At 40.7% G+C, this 14,511-nt stretch overlaps 2 protein-coding genes across 2 annotated transcripts in view; one reads left to right on the forward strand and one right to left on the reverse strand.

The window, feature by feature from the left end:
• The window catches only part of GLDN (gliomedin), a 121,661-nt gene extending 107,878 nt beyond the window's left edge, over positions 1-13,783 (reverse strand). Inside the window, exon 1 of the mRNA XM_074600735.1 lies at positions 13,719-13,783. The gene's annotated coding sequence lies outside the window, so the exon portion shown is untranslated. The remainder of the gene's footprint in view (positions 1-13,718) is intronic.
• The window catches only part of TNFAIP8L3 (TNF alpha induced protein 8 like 3), a 49,290-nt gene that overhangs the window by 4,334 nt on the left and 30,445 nt on the right, over positions 1-14,511 (forward strand). The gene's annotated exons all lie outside the window — the stretch shown is intronic.

Here is a 14,511-nt window from a genome sequence, read left to right on the forward strand (position 1 = left end):
CAACTGCTGGCACAAAAATATTAATGAATTTAAAATTATTGGATAAGTTGTCTGAACTCTATTCTGGACAATAAATATATACTTAGTAAAAACATGTTTAAATGTTATTTACTGTTGTAAAACAGCCCTGGCAGACGTGAATAATTTTTCTGGAGCTGTAATATTATTTGATTTGCAATGCTTAGCAAATAATTTTTTCTGCAAGTTATTTATCATGCTACGTGAACTGCCTGTACTTTTGTGATATTAATCTTTCATGCCTATTACATATTTTAATCACCATTTTACAGAATTAAATGCCATTCAAGAGCTAATATATTCCTGTAAATATAAAGTAAATTAGAAAGTCTAGCGTAAGGTATTTAGCGCTTCATTATTTGAGGCATCAGTAACACGCTTATGTGATATAAAGTGCAAGTAGGCATTTTATAACTCTTTTTGCAGTATCACAATGGTCATTTGAACAATGTTTATCACAACAAAAGGTATACTTTGCCACAGGGAATACTCGGGTGTTTGAACAAAGAGGGTTTTGATTTAACAGAGCCTTGTTTTGATTCTACATAAAAAGGTCTAAGTCAGATAGGCAATAATATTTATTGGACTTTAGACAAGCCAGCTGAAGGGGTAGATAACATCATGTTCTAAGTATGGAAGCTGGAAAAAAAAAAGTGCAACAACAAAACAACAACCAAGGAAAAAAAACTATTTTGAGTGGTCTGTAACAAAGTGCTTTCTAACACAGGTCTAATAAAGGGCTCTCCCTTCCCTTCTGCTGGAAAACAAAGGAAAAAACAAAAGCTAGTTGAAAAAAGAGGGACAGATGACAGACATGAACTAGCATGTCATGCGAACCCATGCTCTAAACTCTCTTACAGGGATTTTTTTGATCACACTGCAAGTGGAGGCAAGCACGTGTCCAAGTTTCTCTGCCAAGACGGAGTGGGCAAGAGACACTTCAGGATGAGCAGGCAGCAACTGCCTGTAAGAGCAGCAGCTAGGGCAGGCACGTGAGCCAAGAGCCTGGTCGGGCGATTTTTTTTTTGATCTCTTTACTGTTCCCTCTAGGAAACACCTGGGCTGCTGATTTACACACAGACCCCTCTTCAGCACAGTTACTGTCAGATTGTGAGCCTTGTCCAACTGAAAAAGAAGTAAAAACTTTGAAGGGCAAAAAATATCTAATCATACTGTGACAATAATAAAGATTGTAAATAATCCTTTTGTCAAGTTGACTAGACAACTTGGATAAGCAGAATAGACAGTTTAGTTGAACAGGTCAACTTGTTCAGGCTTCTGTTCTTTTTAAACTCAAGTGGAAACAAGAGCTTCGTGAAGCACTGGATTAAAGCCCAAGCTCACCCGCTTGTGCGATAGCAACATCTGTGGATGAGGCAGCTGAGCAACAATAGCTGATAGTGTATGATGTAACAACTCTTCTCAGTAGCTTTGATAGTTTCTTCCTACTTTTGAAAGGATGACATATGAAAACATGTAGCCTCAGAAGGACTTGCCACGGGTGAAGCAGAATCTGACTCTCCTAGCAGGCACATGAAGTATGTTGTGTTAAGTTATCTTAGTGCATAAATATTTTGTATTCTTGACCAGAACTACTCACTTTCAGGATGGGGTACACTAGTGCCACCCAGACACACAAATAGCAGGCAGAGGCCAGCCACAATTTTGCCAGGTCAGAGACAGACCATTTCTCAGACAAGGAAGTTGATTTTACACTTACTTATGCGAATGGTAGTTGTAAGGGGCTCTCTGTAGCTCCAAACTGAGATGTTCCCACCTGAAATTATGATGCTGCTAGCAGTCAGTGAACAGAAAGCCTCTGCTTTTTCTAATATGTGGATATGGAAAAGTCTTGGTGCAGGAATTTATGATGCCAGATGAAGTTCATAGATAGGAACATGAAGCAATATCCTGCCATACACCATTGCTGTCTGCTTGCCAAAGGCCTGGGATGAGGGTGGGTTCCATTTGATGTGATATTTTGACAATAGTGGATGACAAGGCAATGAGTGCATCTCCTTAAAAACCTCACACTTCCTGTTTGAAGAAATAAATCTTTTAGCCTTTCTGCTCATCTACACCAAAGGCTAAACCATGGTAGGAATGGTAGGTCACCCTATTTTGTTGTTAACAGGAGAACAAAGCTATGAACACCAGGTAAAAAGGAAAACTTTAGGCGAGATAGATGAGAAAGGTTCTTCCAGAACTACTCTGACCTGCCTGGGGAGCCTTCTGTATTTACATTTTACCCACAACATCAGATTTGGGGTGACAGGCCCTCTCAGGTCCCATGAAAGTATGAGACCCTGTACCTTTCTAAGAACGCTGACTATCTTTTCTCGTTAACAAAGCAGGACCCAGCTTCGGGCCTGAGCAGTAGTACACTATCCTCTAAACTGTTTATCTATTAATATACTTCCTGGCACTGTTTCAGCCCATGCCAGATAGCCTCCCACAAGATGTCCTGGCATAAGACAGAGGATAACAGTGGCCGGTATGAATTAAACAACGTGGAGTGTGGGAAAGAATTCAGCTTGCATCCAGATGGCAATAAGATGCACGTATTACAGGTTCTGTCCCAGGTATTTTGTGGTTTGGGGGTTTTTTGGGGGGGTTTTTTTGTTTGTTTGTTTTTAAAAAAAAAAAAAAAAAAAACAACAGACAGCCCCTGTGGCCAGAGCAGGGTGCGGAGATTCTTCACTATTACTGTGACTTCTAGTGCGCTGCTAACAGCGTCCAGGCTGTTGGACTGCTTGCAGACCTCTCTCATGGCAGTTGTCTCAGGCCAAGACCAGGGTTTGGAGCCTTGCCCAATTAAAAGTGTGTTATTTGCTGTTTGTCTGCAGAAATCTCTCTGCCAAATTATGGAAGGGCATCTTACAGGCTGACAAGACTAGCCTACTCATAGGAAGCTGAGACTAACTTGTTGCAATAATTATGACTTTATACCTAAGACCCAAACTTCTTGAGAAGCCGAGATTGAGCTCGGATGCTGGCTGGTAGCCAGTGATTTTTCTGCTTTTTAAGGCAGCTGTCTTTAATGGAAAAGGCTGAGAAAGAGCAAAAGTCACTCTGCTGTCCTTTCCAGTGGTCACAAATCCCTCCTTGGTACAGATTCTGTTTTAAGTCAAGTTTTATCAGTTGGTTCTGTCTAGCCTTCCTACAGAGGAACAGTGTGACCAGTCCCTCTGTACAGATACAGGTTTTGTCTAACATCTCTTGGTGTAACAACAGACAATAGAGCAGGAAGGTTATTTCCATCTATGATATGAAACAAGCACTTCACCATAAAAGACATTCCCTTTGGTCTTCTTAATATGAAATATAATCTTATGAAATACAAATAGTAAAATTAGCAGAATACCTCACGACCACCAATGAGCATCTCATTTCTGGCATTAACTTTGTTTAACCAAGTAGCTGGTTACAGGAAAAACTAAAGTTTTCTCTCTTTCTCTTTGAAGAAATGTATTAACACTATTATTGTGTTACTGTTTCCTTTCCAAGTACTTTACTTTTAGAGCAAATAATTTACATGGTCAAATCACTGACAGACACAGATCAAACAAATACAAGTTTCTTTGACTTTTCAAAGTGAGGTTTTTGAGTTATTTGTGTTTGGTTTTGTTGTTTTGTGGGTTTTTTTTTTTAATTAAGATAACCATCCTTCAGGTGATTTTTCCAACAAAACCTCTGGACCATGTAGTGTTATGCCAGGTGAATGTCTGTGGGTTTTGTTTACTCGCATTTAATTTTAGCTTTGTGTATTTGTACATCATTTCCCCTTCACTCCCAGAAGTCAGGGAGGTTAAGAGTACCAAGAGTGACCTTCACGTTCATTTCAAAGCAAGTTGTAGTTGGTGCCTCAATATTTTGATACTTGTTACTATTTTGATACATTATTTCATTAGTGATCTCTACTGTTAGGAGAAACATTTAGTAGTAGATGCAAAAATAATCAGTACAGTCATTATGATGCACAGCTACTGGATTTCTCAGAAAATGATAAAGAACCAGTGAGGAAAAATGTTGACTTGTATTACAGATTTAGGAATGGGATAAAAAGTTCAAGCCCAAGTACATGTAAAGACTGCTTCCAGAAACTTCGCAGAGTGCCAGTATACCTCATTCTTACCAACTTGGACTAACTGGTGCCTTTTAAACATACCAGGCTAACTAAAAGAGGAAGTTTTTGTCCAGTGATTAAAACTCATCTGTATCAGAAACCAGCTTCTCTCATATAAATCTCACCTGACCTCAGCTATGAGGTCTCTCTGGCTTCTGTCTTACCTGTGCTTGTTTTTAAGAGTCTATTTCCATATCAATTCTTAAAGGCTGGTATCAGATATCATACTGCATAAGAAGGAATGACATAACACTTTGTATCCTTGGGGCAGATACGGCCGAGATTTCACTCTTGCCTGCACCGCTGCCCCCCAAAAAACCCCAAAACAACCAAAAAAACCACACAAAAAAACACCACCACAAAAAAAAACCAGACCAGTATACTCATCCAGAACAGTCACCACTGGCATTTCTCCACAAAGCACTTCCCCTTACAGAAATCATACAGAATTGACGGAAAGCCAAGAACAAATCATTTTAAGGACGATGAATACCAGTGTTCTCCACAATTCCATGATTTAACTTTAAAATTTGGATTAAATCAGATGCCTGAGGGCTTCGAGCAGTCCCAGTACTCTGTTGTTAGTCAGCTGGTATCTGTTTATCCTCCAGACCACGAGGTCTCTTGTAGTTTTGAGGCGGACTTCCAAACTGTGAACTAGGGTTCTTTTTAACCAATTGTTACCATTCACTTCAATAAGTTCAAGAGAAAGTTGGGCTAGGTGTTTAAGAGCATAGCTATGAAGAATCAAAACACACAGCCACTTTCAATGTTATGTTGCTACATGCAGCAGCTTGTGCTGGTAAATATGGATGTTTTGACTCCATCAAGAACAGTGAGTGGAACTGCATCCTGGGAGGACATGCAGAAATACCTCATGCTTGGAGAAAAGGCCTGGCACATACAGCGTACTTTGGCATGCAGAAGGCAAGGAAGGTCAAAAGTCCTCATGCACCCTCCCTTTGACTGCCACATGCTACCAAAGAGGTTAAATCCCTTGCAGGAATGCACATACCAAGATTTTGGCTATATTCTCCATCTAACCTCTAGAATGTTTTTGTATTCCTTATCTTTCCACCCATCCTCACCTTTTACACTAATAATTTGTTTGTGTTTGTCCTCCCTATACCCTCATCTTTCTAGCCTATAACTGATCTCATTTCCCCTGTGCCTCAGCCAATATGCTATTCTTTTGCAAGCCTCAACTCTTCCAGTATCAGCCTGATTCTTCTTCTTCCTTAATTCATTTATTCTCAAATATTCTTAGGTTTATGATTTCTGCCACTATGAAAGTGAGTAAATGCTATCAGGTTATATTTCATGAAAGGGAAAACTGATGGGAGTGAGATATTGTCTTGTCTTTGTCACTAGAGGTATTAGAAACAGATGTGCCTTGCCAGAGGAACTAACCTGCCTCCTCTGGCAAACAAACAATACAGACAGTAGGCTTGCAAATGAGATCGGTGTCATCTTGATTAGTAAAGCATGTTGAGAACAAGAAAGTTAATTTGATTTTGAAACACTGAAACAGGTAGATGCAATATTTTCCAGAAAGTGAGAACACAATAGCGTCTCCACAGATAAAAAGAGCCTCCCTGGTGTTTCCAGAGTGCATTCCTGAACAAACACCTACTTGGAGAGACAGTAAGATCTCACCTCTGTAAGATCAAATCATTGGGCTTGAATAGCAGGTCCAGAGGAGAATTGCATTTCTCTCCAGACACAGCAGCCTGCGACTGTCACTGATCAAAGGAGGTCACTGCTTTCTAGTGACACAGCTTAATCACAAGGAATAAAGGAAAACAGAACCTAGCCCCCTTTTGCAGAGTATTGTGATGACCCATGGCATGCAGATACCCCCCACCCAAGTTTAACAATATGTTTTCCTAAAAGTTCTAATAATTTTAAATGAGAAGATATTGTAAGAGGATTCACAGAGATTGCCTCTAGAAAGTAAGAAGCAGCTTTAAACAGCCGTGAAAAGGCAGTGAAGGTGCTTCTAGAAACCAAACTCTCCTTCACTTAGGACAAGAATGTCTCTTTCAATGTTCTTCTGCCAATGACACAAGGATAAGAGCACAGAAATGCACCAAGGGAGGCTTTAGGGAAAGGACTTGAAGCAGGGGAATTGCCAAGATGGTACAGGTTCACCAGAACACCAACACAGTGCCTGCATCCACCTTTCCACTCCACCACTGACCTGGCTTAGCTGAATCAAACTCAAGTCAGAGCTGAGTCTGCCCTTTGCAGCACCCTGACACCTAAGTTTTGTCTTCCATCACCAGGGTGGCTAGAAACATTTTCCATCACAGCATCTCTCTGGATCGCTAACCCTAAATGCCCAGCCCACTTCATCTGTCCTCAGTCGGCAACATCTTGTGTGGGATCTGCCAGAGCAGAAGAGGACACACCGTCCTGCCCAGGGAGAGAGACAGGGCGAGCACAGCTCCGCCCTGGTGCAGCAGAAACACGCTCACATTGCATGATTCTGCAGCCAAGATGTTTGTGCAGCTTTCAAATTCCCAAAAGCTATGTCTACACTTGCCCATCCACGTCCAGAAGATGGGTAACTGTTGCTCTTGCACTGCTTAAACCTCTGTGTATTTACCTTTTAGAACTTCTCTAGGAAAATATTGCCTTAGCAACAGCTGAGCAGTATTAAGACGGAGAGAAGTGATGTGTAGGAAGAGAATAAGGATGATGGTGGTGGGGGGAGCCATTATTCAGTGTTTTCCGTATTTTCATAGAACAGAATTTCATTTCCTTGCAGTTATTGCAGTCAATGACAAGGAGGTAGAAAGGTGCATGTGAAATACCTCTGGCTGTGCACTGAAATAAAGAATGACTAGACACACTAAACAACCAACGCAGGCAACCACAGACTGTGAGGATTTTTGATTATATACTCATTACTGAAACAGCTTTTCTATATTTGGAGAGTTCCTTCTTCCTCATAGCCACATTTGATGGAAATTCAGATAGCATGTGCACCATTATGATACAACTAATTCTGGAATACTTTGTTTCTTTCCTCACTTTCACAGACATTAAAGCAGTAGTTACACTTCTTAATAGGGATTATAATTTAGGGACAGTTGATGCCCATGCTTACTCACTTAATAAATGACTAAAATACAAGTTCTGTCTGCTCTACAGATCATATATTATTAAAGAGATTGAAAATAAGGTTAAATAAGTACTTAGCTTGCTTTTAAAGCAATGTGGCTTCTTTACCATGATAAAGTGATAAAAATACACATGACATCATAAAGCTCGTGAAACTCACAGCAATTTTGTTGCTGAAAGTTTTACAGCTATCTACTTGAATTCATTTGGTTTGAAATGTCTTGGTCTAACATTTTTGGGGGCTGAAAACATTTTTTTGTATGCTAACAGCATACAATTGAATATAACTAAGCTTCATTATACATATATAAAATGGACAAAAGTAATTTTCCTTAAGTAAGGAAATGCTATATATAGAAAAGCTAAATACTTTCAAGTCATAGGCTTCAGTAGGTTTTTTTGACAGCATCCCTAGAGGCAGAAACATAACAAGCAATATAAAAGCAGTTTCCTTCATAAGAATACACAGAACATCAGAAACAGCTTAGCAAGAAGAACAGCATCCTGCAGAATGGAAATCATTATCTTGTTGGTTCACGTTTTTCACTCGAGTAATGATCAAGCCCTGTAATCATGAATGGGAGGCGCACACACATCAGTAGGTGAGGCTTTAAAGCTAAGTTTTAAGTATTTTTAACAAATGTCAAGACCTGAATAAGTCATAGAAGGTGCAGGCTCTGCAACTCTTGAGAGGTACACTGGGTAATAGCAGCTCTGGGGAAGAAGAGAATGTTACAGAGCATTTTTGCGCCACCAAAACTGCAGACTGGTATTGGGGGTAAATCAATCTCTGCCTCCCCATAGCTGACCCTGGGGAGCACCATGGCCTGGAAGCTGCCTCCCCAGAGAGAGCCGCACACAATGCTGCTGCTGCTTTGCTGGGAAAAACCTACATCCTGGCCTTTTGCAGCTCTTTCTCAGGCCTTGAGGATAGCACACCTGGATTGTACCAGGAGTTGAAGTAGCACATCTCTCTTGTTGAGGTTTTTCTGTTTTGTTTTTAGCAGATCCACCAAAAAAGAAATAGTTTATATACACAAACACACATAAAATTGGTATGTAAAGTTACTTTCTCTTGGGCTCATATATATACACACACACCTTTCATGATAGTAAGGGGGAAACAGAGGCTGGCTTGCCTAAAACAATTTACAGTGAAAAGGCAAATAAAAGTTTATCTCGGGACAGGCACTGAAAGCAGGGTGACCAATTCTGCAATAGCACAGTTACTCATGTAGAGCAGACATCACAGAGAAAATGTTAGATGCCTACAGTTAAATGGTATTGGGAGGATACTCTTGGGATATGCCCAGATATGGCAGATTTCAACAGATGGAAAGCTGATTTGGGGTTTATGTAATTCAGAGCTGCTCTAACAGAGTATACAGCAATAAACACATGCAGAGTAACAAAAAATGGCAGTATTTAAGAAGCTTCACCATGTTTCCACATGCTAATATGTAAAAATAATGGAAAGAAAATATCTGAGTAAGGTTTTCCAGGTTTGGGGTTTTTTTTCTTCCTCTCTTTTCAGTTTTTCCATGACTAAAAACAAAGAAACAAACAAAACAGAGTGGCAGGATTCCTTTCTTCATGTAACATCCCAGTGGGTGCATGTATTAGTAATACTGTATTCATATTAAGCCTGGACTTCCATATTAACAGTTTGTCCACCAATTTAATACATTGAAACTGTCATTTGTATATCGTAGAACAAACTTAGCCACTCCAGATTTCTGTTAAGTAACACTTTCCTGAATTTCAAAGCAAATAGGATTTGAAGGTTAAGGACATTGTAAAGATACCAGTCCGATTTCTTTGTGCAGCCTCCCATATGATATCCTTTCAAAAGCTGATGGATGAAGTACTGGACTGACAGCAGGGTCTAAATCACAGCCTTAAGCAAATATTTCACTTGTGTCTGTTTCTCCTCCCACTCCTGGTCTGCTTTGCCTGTTTACCTTTACTGTTTTTAGGTCAGGAGTGTCTTTCACTATGAATTCGTGCAGGAAGAACCCCAAGATGTTTTATTAAAAACCAATAAATACTAATATCAATGCAGTGCATGGTCACTGTAGGTACTTCTATAGGTATGTTACAAGAGAACTTCCATCCCTGAGAAGGAAGCTGCACCTCTGAAGTTAACACATCGTCTTAAATATGAAAGATACATATGCATCCAATATGGTCTTTCAGAAGTCTTTCATGAAGGACTGCAGTTTGAGAACTAATTTATCTTAACCACACTTGACACTCTGTCATATTAAACAGATGACTGTAATTATTTTTTTCCAATAAGCAGTGCTACCGCATACAATAAGACAATAAAGGAGGGTTACAAACAGAAGTAGAAGATTCATATTTTCTAGCAATTCAGCTAACACACTCATGTTTGCCCCCCTCCCCATCTTTCCATTTGCTTCCGATTCCAACTGTCTAGATCTCTGGCAGTGAAAGCATGTTTGGAATAAAAATAGAATCCCCAATTTGAAACTATTGGGTGTTGTTTTGCTTTTCCCCTTTAATACTGGAGCCTCTTACTGAAATGAGGAAAGCTTTTCACCCAAAGAGAATTTACAAGAACAAAAGAAGTTCGGCAGAATTCATATGCTCATGACTGCTGGCATATTTTCTGATACAAGCCTTTCAAAATACAGGGTGGGATCAAGCACAAAGAGAGATCCTGATCAAGTGATAGACGCAGGCTTTCTTCCATGACTGAGATACACACACCATGGTCAAAGACCACAGTCTCCCCAGGAAACCCCCTGGAAGTCACAGAGTGAAAGTATTCCCCACAGCATGTGAAGTCACTCTGTGTTCTTCATAACCCAAGTTCCACTTCTTCCACATAATACAGTTTCTGTGGACTTTACATATAACAGCCACCTACACCATAATCTTGTCAAGAGGTTGGTTGCTGCCAAGCTCTCTTGTGTGCAGGCCAAGGAATATGGACATTTTCTGATCCTGTCTGTTAAGATTTTTCTGCAGGAAGCTGGCTTTCTAGGGTGTGAATTTGTGCTTTAAAAACCATCTGCCCTCTGTTGCTTCATCTCAGGCAATGCCTCAGCGGAAGGAATAATAAATCCAGTTCTAAGGTGACAAGATCTGGTAACCTGGCACTAAACCTCCAATTCTAGAAAGCCAGATGAAACCTGTCTTGAAATATAACAAACTCCAAAATCAGGTCCATCTGAGGCATAGCCTTCCATTAATAGGGCTCTGACAGTAATCTTGCTGGTAGAAGCACAGGTTGAAGATTTACTAATAAACAGCTGTAGCAGATAATGTTGTTTTCCTTCTCTCACTTCTCAGGGTCATCTTATTTAATCTAGAAATGAGATCACTACAGGACAACGTTTTCCCCGCACACACGTACTGGAAGTTTGTTAAAGTTAGTTAATGCGCAGAGGGATTGATGTCTGCTGGAGACAGAACAAGAAGCACTCAGCATATTTGCAGCCAGGGAGATTTAGTCTGACATTAAGAAAATCTTTCAAACTGTCAAGCATTGCATTAAGCTATGAAGGGATGTTCGTCTTTAAGAACAGATTAGACAAGTATCTCTTCTAGCCTGCTAGTCTTATCTCAGAAAAAGGAATGGATTAGATTATTGATAAAAAGTTTGTTCCTTCATCCTCATGTTTCTGTGATACTGAAACAATACACAGCAAATTGAAGCTTAGTTCAGCGATATAAACAAAAATTTCCTTCACCAAACCAAGTTGTTGCCCTACCTTTGCTTTCCATGCAAGCAGACAGAATAACCTTTGCTAAAAGTCTGTCCTTAACTCCATCTCATTTTCAACACTGATAGTCTTTTAGATACAAGCTCCAGTCTTTCTAGATAGTGTCATTACTTCAGTTAATATCTGTAGATTAGGCTAGATTGCCCACTGATCCCAACAGTAGCCAAACAACGCTTGAGATCAGTGTATCACGTGTGCGTATCTTATGCTATCAGATCACATTCACGATCCATTCTTGTCTCCCTAGGTTCCATTCAGATGAATCCCTCCCAGCACCACCTCAGGTGTTACCGATCCTTAGTCACCACAGCAGGCACTGCCCTCACATCTTGGGAAGCTAACGTTCCTCTAGGAGCCAGGTGCAGCCACCTTCTGCACCAGCTGGCTTCGAAAGCAGAAAAGAGACAGTCTAAGACATCAGCACACTACACCTGGAGGTCTGTCAATAATATCCTGTATTTACATATCACGTAGCCACTAGCCATTGTTGACACCTAATGGCAAACTTCCCCCCCTTAAATAATACTAAAATATAACTATCTCCTGTAGATAGTTGTGGACACAACTTGCCTAATGCCCACTAGAAGCACTTTGCAGGTGTAAATTACACCTGGAAAAGAGCAAGGTGGATTTCTGCACAATTAAAAACACACCATCTACTCCCAGCCTATAGACTGACGACGTATTGTTTTACAGATTAACAGTGCATGAGGCCAGGAGGCAAATTAATACCAAGTACGGTTGCTGAGGAGCAGATACACTTTCTGGCAAACCTGACAAAGTGATTTTATACATTGAACATCTGGAGTTTTTATTTTAATCTTGTTATAACAAAGCCATATATAGCAGGGAAAAAACAGTCTTACAGAAGTAGAACTGTTCCTGAAGTGACCTAAGATAGACTAAACAGACCATCTGTCTTAGGAATCTGATTTTTAACCAGAAAAAAAAAAAGAAAAAAGAAAAGAATGTTAGAACCTATGAATTATAGTTAGCCTTACTCCTTTCTTCATAGTGCTATAACTTTCCCATGGAAAAAATCTAAGCAGACTGAAGGGCGGGGGGGAAGACAACTTTTCCAGTTACAAGAATGGGTGAAAGAAACAAAGTTTGGTAGGTTTTAGGTTATATCTTAACAGAGGGAGTATTCCAGAGTCCTCTTGCAGATTCCAGCCTCATCCTAAGCCACATGGGAAAGACTTAAGGTACTTTAGCCTTCCTCCTACAGGCTTGACTTTCCGTACAAAGGAAGGGAGGCGAGATGCCCTCCAGGTGGTCACTCAACTGAACACTGCGAGGACCAGGTCTTGAGTTGCTCCACTGCATCTACAACCAGGAACACCAAATCTTTCATTCAGCTTTTATGAATTCAGGGTATGGCAAGGCTAAGAACACGGACTCTCTTCAGCTCCAGACTATGGGAGAAGAGAGAGATGCAGGCTGCTTTATGGAAATAAGACTCCAAACCGAGTATGATCTTTTCTTCCATCTACCTGCAAGCAACAAGTTTGGAATTTGTTAGCACAAAGGTTTTCTTAAGTTTTATTGTATGGGGAGACAAGGGAAAAGTCATTTTTCCCCTTTTGAAGACTGTGCTACAAAGTCACTCTGAGTTATGCAGGGAAAGCACATCAGAGAAAGTTACTGAAATACAACGCAGGAGCAAGACTACTATGGAAAGCAATTGGCATGATGTTCAGAAATAATGCTGCCAGAAATAAACTAATCAAGCCTTGATGGTATTCATTTGAATATTAAAGGAGTTAAACATTCATCTGCCTCACAGATGAAAATAAAATACCTCAACAGAAAGCAGCTGAAATATAATAAAACAGTATTCTGAGGGACCCTTTGAGCTTACATTGGAAGAAAACAGTCTTCCTGTGAACACCGTTGGGCATGGAGCAGGTACTTGCTTGTATTGGTTAATTGAACAGTTTCTTTCTTTCTGACTGTTAAAGAATATTTCTGCTTTAAAAAACAAACAAACAAACCCAGATAACCACACAACCTAAACAGGCAAAAATTCAAACGCTGCCAAACTAACCTGAATATTAAAGTCACAGAGTAAACAGGAATGCTTTAAATACATAGTCAAACAGACCAGTGGACGCATTAGCACACAGGGCCTTCAGAGATGGCTTCTTGGTTCATGCAGGACTTACAGAATGCCCTGCCAGACACCACTATAAGTTTATGATTAAAGAATTACAGCTTCAGATTTTTATATGCTTAAATAGGCTTCTTTCAGCAAAAAAAAAAAAAAACAACAAACAAACAAACAAAACCAACTTGGACAAGCAGTTGGATCCACTCTCAGTTCCATAAGACAGTGAAGCAAAACTGTAGTGACCACCCAGAGAAACCCTGGTTCCACCTGTGCCTGCTGCCAGAGCAACAGAGAAGGACCATGAGACCCCTATACATGCTCTGTAGCGCCATGAAAAAGCTACTGTCCTTTGCAGAGATTCTCTATGCAGGCCCTAAGCTCTCTATTGTAGGCTGCACAGAATGGCCACCAAGTCAGAACAAAGCTCCTTCCAGCCCAGCCCACAACCTCTCACAGCAGCAAATGCCCAGGCAAGAAAAACAAAGTACATCATAATACCAGCACAAAAGTTTCTCACAGCCTCCAACAAGTAACAACCCCAAGAGCCATAAGATACACCACCAGTACCAAGGAGCTACACACCCACCTTGCAATTTGTCCGTCTGGCATTTCAGCCTTCCACAAGTGCCTACTCCCCCTGTGGGTGTGGTGGGTAACTCATCCTCCTCCCATCTCTCTTCCATTTCAAGCCCCAGGTGCAGCTGGGCAGTGAAACCCTTGATTTGCTGATGAGGAGCACCTTGTGCTATAGGTGAGACAGCAGCAAGGCACTTTGGCCTGGACTCTATTAGGAAGGTCCTGGTGTAGAAAGGCTGACAGATTACCACATTGCATCCTAGCACCACTGGTCTTTCCTCATTTTGTGCCAGATGCATTTCCCATGACAGGCTGCAGCACTTCCTTACACACTGGAGGTGAAGACATGGTTGGACTCAATGATCTTAAAGGTCCCTTCCAACCTAGGCAATTCTGTGATTCTATGACTTTTGCACCGTGGTGGGGGTTGTGACGCTCAGGTTAGCCATGAGTCTATCAATACTCACACAGACCTCCATCCCTTCCAGCTGGGAATTTCCCAGCTCCAGAGGCTGTGAGGAGCAGCAGCGTTACCATGCGCATCTCCCATGGCCACACATTCTGTGCGTCTCAGATGCATAGACCAAAATCTGACTACGTGGTTCATGTTATTTTAAGCCATTAGTTCATTTATATCCTCGCTTTGGTACTTTGAAGTCTGCTATGTGGTTTTCCGTTTCAGACATTCCTGTGCTCAAAAAGCAAAATATAAATAGGATGGCAGAGACCGATCTTCCATCCCTTCCAGAGTAAAAATTAAATCTGCAGTATTGACAATGTCATATGCAAGTAGCAATTGCAGA

Source organism: Larus michahellis, chromosome 9 (assembly GCF_964199755.1).
Source record: "Larus michahellis chromosome 9, bLarMic1.1, whole genome shotgun sequence".
In the NCBI taxonomy this organism is placed as follows: Eukaryota; Metazoa; Chordata; class Aves; order Charadriiformes; family Laridae; genus Larus; species Larus michahellis.